Raw genomic sequence first — 6,019 nt, 5'->3', positions numbered from 1 at the left:
TGTAATTAGCTTCTAGGATTTCGATATTTAACAATATACCTAGGTCTGATCAGTTTAACCAAGGGTTAATCCAAATAGGACTTGATGTTTGAATATGAGCTAAATTTAGTCAGGTCAAGGTTGACAAGTGACTAGCAAGAGAAGTGTAGTCAGGTCAAAGGTTGATTGGATAACTAACAAAGGAAGTCCTAACTTGAGGCTAGGCGAGGGTGAGAAGTCTATTGATGACTAGTCCTAATTGGAGGTTAGGCAAGAGAAAGTCCAAGTGGGTCAAGGTGACTAGAGGCTTGACAAGGATGAGAGGTCTACCAAGTAACTAGTCCTAACTGAAGGTTAGGCAACAGAAAACCCAAGTAGATCAAGATAATTGGAGGCTTGGCAAGGGTGAGAACTCTACTGATTGACTAGTCCTAACTGTAAGTTAAATAAGATAAGGTCAAGCATGTCAAGGGTGATCAGATACTTAGCAAAGGGAAATAGGAATAACCGATCATCCTACATGCATAGCTTCTTTTATAGCTTCTCATATTGAAGGTCATTTTCTATCTGTAGATGATTATAAACCTAGAATAATTCTGCAAGAGATGAGAGCACAATTTATACTAGACATATCATATCGAAAAGCATACAATATACGTCAAAAAGCTTTAACAAAGATGATAGGTGATTTCAGAAAGGATTATGGTGACCTCCCTAGGTTTTTACGGGAGATAAAAATAGAGACCCAGAAACATATGTTGCAATGAAAATAAGCATTGATAAAAAAATTCCAATGTTATTTCTAAGTTTTTGGTGCATGTGGCAGAATTTTTCAAACATACTTTCGTAGACTATTGGGAATTAATGCAATGCACTTGAGTGACAAATATCCAGGTGTTTTATTGATAGCCACAATAGTAGATGGTAATTCAAATCTTATGTCAATTGGCCTTGCAATTGCTAAGGTAGAGTGTAGGTCATCTTGGGAGTGGTTTCTAAATCACATAAAGGCATTTCTTATAGTTGATCTATCAACTATGACAATAATATCTAATAGACATCGTGGAATATTATCTGTAATAAGTAAAGTTTATCCTACTTCTCACCATGGATTATGTTGTTATCACTTATCTTGTAATATGGTAATAGACACTCGGAATAGACCTGCATTAGAATTATTTTGGGCTGCAGAAAGAGCAAATATAATTTTTAAATGATTAAATCATTCAGAGGATGTTAGAGAAACATGTGGACACTTATAGATGACTACAAAATGTTGAACCTACAAAATGGGCAAATGCACATTTTTTTGGTAGAAGATATGCAAAATGCTGACTATGAATTATTTTGAAAGTATAAATATATTGTTCAAAGACACTCGAGAACTCCCAATAACAAGGCTAATAAACAACACACGAAGGAAAGTTGCACAATAATTTTATAATCATAGGGAGAAAGTGTTTAATTCTGTAGGTCCTTTGACACCATTTGCTATGAAGGAGATTAAAATTAGGAAAGGAAGAATTGAGTACTATGCAGTATATCCACATAGCAGAACAGAAATGGAGGTAGTGACTTCTACATTCTCCTATATAATTGATATAGAGAGTCCTAGATGTGATTGTGGTGAGTTTCACATATCAGGGATTTCTTGCTCACATGCTATTGTGGTGTGTGCATTCAGGAAAATGGTCATGTATTTGTATTGTGAGTAATAATTTTTTTTTTTTGAAACATGAAAAAGTACTTATGCGGATTGTATATATTCATGTAGAAGGAAAGAATTTTAGCCAGTAGCTGTATAAGATTGTACTATTTTACCACTCTGTAGCGTTATGCAACGTAACAGAAAGAAGAAAGTGAGGATTGAATCGAAGCACAGTGGAAAGGTAAAACAATGTGCAACAAGTGTAAACAATTACAACATAATAAAATATCGTGTAGAAAATCTCCTGTCGAACAATCTGGTGGGACAAGGATCAAGAGAGAAATAAAGGAGGATGAGGAGGGTAATAAATTTGAAAATTAAGGTAAGAATTTTGGTATGCAAGAAAACAAGACTATAATAGTCACTAATGAGACAGGCAACTACAGTCAAGGGATAAGAGGAGGCAGATAAACTACAGTCAAGGGATAAGGAAGTCAAGAAGGGAGAAGGAACTTGAGATTGAAGGCTTTTAAATTGAGATATGTGAAATAATGCTTTAGAAAATATAGATTTCACTTTATCTTTTATTTGAAATAATTATAGTTCTGTTTATTTATAGTATATTGAAGATAAATTTATATAAATGAAAGAGACAAAATGAGAAAGATGTGACCTACCTCATATTAGTACTTATGTAATTTCATTACACATTGATTTCACTTTTTTTTTTACGGATGAGGAAGTAATCAATGCATACATTTCAATACTCTTTAGTGATATCCTCATCTAGTAGATAATCCATTTATTGCTCAATCGGATTCAGGATAAGAATTTTCTTTTATATGATAACTTATATTATATTTACAATGGTAGTGCACTAAATTATGAATATATCTTAAATTTTATAGTCATCATATGTCTTATGATTTATACCATATAATCAAAACTAATTTGGTTAATTGTTAGGTATATGTTTAAGCATTCATCGATTACCCTACGTTCTATATATCTGCCCAGTTAATTAAACAAATATAGTATTATACTTCAATATGAAGCAATCTCTACCAACGTGTCTTTAATTAACATCCCATTTTAATTAGACACTTGCTCGCTAGCTGTTGATGATGTCGAGTAGTCCCTGGGGTCATGGTGCCGCGGTAGAATATCCAGGTTGTCACCTAGGCACCTGCGATTCTATCCCCAACTACAGCGTATTTGCAGGAATTTTTCTCCAAATGGGGAACGCAATCAAAGGATGTTGGGCATCTGGGTTGGCCGCTGCGTGCGCTTCCCGATTTACCCTGATGGCCGGTGGGAAACTTCCGTGGGACCGGGCCGGTCACCCCCAGGGTTTGAGTCAATACGACTAACTGGAATTATCATTTTTTTTATGATGTCGAGTAATAATATAATGATAGATGTAGCTCACATTATTGAGTAAAATTGCTTATTAATATTATTTTTAATATTTAAAATATTTCAAAATTTTAAGTATTTTTGACAATTCAAAGCAAATTGGGTTTTCTTTTCAGTGTCTATCGTTGGACAAATGATTTATAAATGTTAGGTTTTGTACTAAGGATTATAAATGTTAATTTAGTTATTCTTTATTTTTTTTTATAATTATTTAATTGATTAAGGTTGTACTTAGGTCCTTGATATGTATCTTTGGGTAATTTTTGGGTTCAAATGAGTATATCGTTTTCATTATATGGCCCCCCCAAATATGAAATCCTGGATCCGCCCCTGTATATGATTGACTATGGCTTCTTCATAATGCAATATATTTGACATCTATTGTACGAAATCAATATGGAATTCACATAAGAAGACATGAGTAAATTATAGTAGAGGTTGTAGTCTCAATCATCAGGGACAAGTTTAGTAAATTCATATTAGAATGAGTGAATTATCAATCTCGTTGGTGACTATTATACTCTTATATATCAAATGATATCAATCTAGTGTGATTGTCTTTCTTGTATATCAAATGATGTATTAAATCTTGTGCTCTTGTGGTGTGTTATTTTGTAAATTATCTTGTTCTAAAATATTTTTGTTGTAAGATTTTTATTGTTGTTGTTGTAGTGTACATTGTTGTCATTGTGGTACTAATAGTTTCTTTGCCAAAAAATTCACAGAACGTGGCAGCCAACACTCATAGAACACATTGTTGCTGATCCCATCTAGACTAGCAACACGCTACAATACTTGTTACCCTACTCTATTGCTGATCCTGGCAAGACTAACAACACCTTGTTTCTGATCCCCACAGCAACAACGTATTGTCGATCTTTCCACACCAGCAACACGACACAATACATGTTTGAACTAGGGGTGCAAACGAATCGAGCTGGCTCGCAAGCTTTTCGAGCCAGTTTGAATAATATTTGATTTGTATTCGAAATTATCGAATTCGAGCTGAACTCGAACATGTTCGATAATTTTTTGAGCCAAATTCAAATATATAATATTGTGTTCGACTATTCGAGAGCCGCTCACGAGCTTTTATTTAATTTTATTATTTTCTATTATATTATTCAAACTCGAATAATTCAAATCGAACTCAAATAATTTAAGGCATTTTGAACTAAAGTTTGATTCTGCTCGAATTAAGGTTCAAATAATTCGAATCAAACTCGAGCTCGAATCATATTTCGAATCAAACTCGAGCCAAAATTATTGATATTTTCGAGCTTCGAATCGAATTTGAATATCATATATATGTTTTGAGGTTGAATTCGAATATTGATATTTTTATATTATTTGATTCGATTCGACTCGTTTGCACCCCTATCTAGTCAAGGGTAAAATGCATGTCATTAAAACTCTATGCAGGACATAGTCCTGTACTCTGAATCTAATGGAAGAGAATTGAATTACTGTAGGAACCCGCTCCTCTCCAAAGAAGTATGAGTGCATGAGATCTAGGATGATGTGGGAGTAGGGATCCCCAAAAGATACATCCCTAGGGGGTAGCATGCAAATGGACAGAGTGAATAACATAATCCTAAGTGCTCTCTAATGACAATGGGTGTTATGGTAATATCCCTCCCTTTGACTCGGGTGGAATAGGTTAGATCATCGATCTGAACTAGATTATTGTACAACTCGACACACAGACTCGTGTTAACCGGACTAATACAATAAACTAGTTATTGAAGGCTGTAATACTCTACGACCTCTACGGATGGTATGCATGATCGTGCAAAGAATATCCTATATATGTATCTAGAATGGTCATATGCATACCTATAAAAGGCGATTGGTAGCTAAAGGATTCAAGCATGTTCATGGTATAAACTATGATGAAACCTTTTCACCAGTTGCGATGCTTAAGTCTATTCGGATCATGCTTGCTATTGCAACTTACCATGATTATAAGATCTAACAGATGGATGTCAAAACAATATTTCTAAATGGAAATCTACTCAAGGATGTGTGCATAACATAACTTGAGGGTTTTATAAATCCAAAGGATGTTGGAAAGGTTTGTAACTTGCAAAATTCCATTTATAGAATAAAACAAACTTCTAGAAGCTAGAATATTCGATTCGATGATGTAATCAAAGCTTTTGATTTCATCAAGAATGAATATGAATCTTGTGTCTACAAAAGGGTTTGTGGAAGCATAGTCATCTTTCTCATCCTGCATGTACATAACATACTTCTCATTGAAAATGATATCCCTATACTGTAGTTTGTAAAGATATACCTTAGAAATTATTTCTTAATGAAAAACTTAAGTGAAGCAATCTATATTTTAGGCATCAAGATCTATAGTGATAGATCTAACAGATTGTTTGACCTAAGTCAGAGTACATATATATTGATAAAGTGCTCAATCGTTTTGCCATGCAGAATTCCAAAAAGGGATTCCTGTCGATGTCACATGGTGTGAATCTTTCGAATGCTCAATGCCCCTCTTCTAAGGAAGAAAGGGATCGCATGGATCAGATTCCTTATTCATCTGACATAGGATCTATCATATATCTCATATTTTGCACTCGCCCTGATGTCTCATATGCGTGAAGCATGACGAGCAAATACCAGTCAGATCCAGATGAATATCACTGGACAGTAGTAAAGAATATTCTAAGAAGAACAAAAGATTATTTCTTGATATTTGAAAGTGATAAGGAACTGTAAAGGGTTACAGCAATGCAAACTTTCAAACTAATAAGGATGATTGTAGATCGCAGTCAGAATATGTATTTTGCTTAAATGGTGGTGTTGTAAGCTGGAAAACTTCATAGCAAGACACAATTATTGATTTTACTTCAGAGTTTGAGTATATTGTTGCTTCTAATGTAGAAAAAGAGGCTGTTTGGTACAAAAAATTTATTATAAAGCTTGTTGTAGTTCCTAGCATAGTGAACCCAATAGACTGTT

This window comes from Curcuma longa, chromosome 5 (assembly GCF_044706935.1).
Source record: "Curcuma longa cultivar G26 ecotype Majalengka, Jawa Barat chromosome 5, ITB_CL_G26_1.1, whole genome shotgun sequence".
Taxonomy (NCBI): Eukaryota; Viridiplantae; Streptophyta; class Magnoliopsida; order Zingiberales; family Zingiberaceae; genus Curcuma; species Curcuma longa.
Note: the sequence above shows the minus strand (reverse complement) of the source record.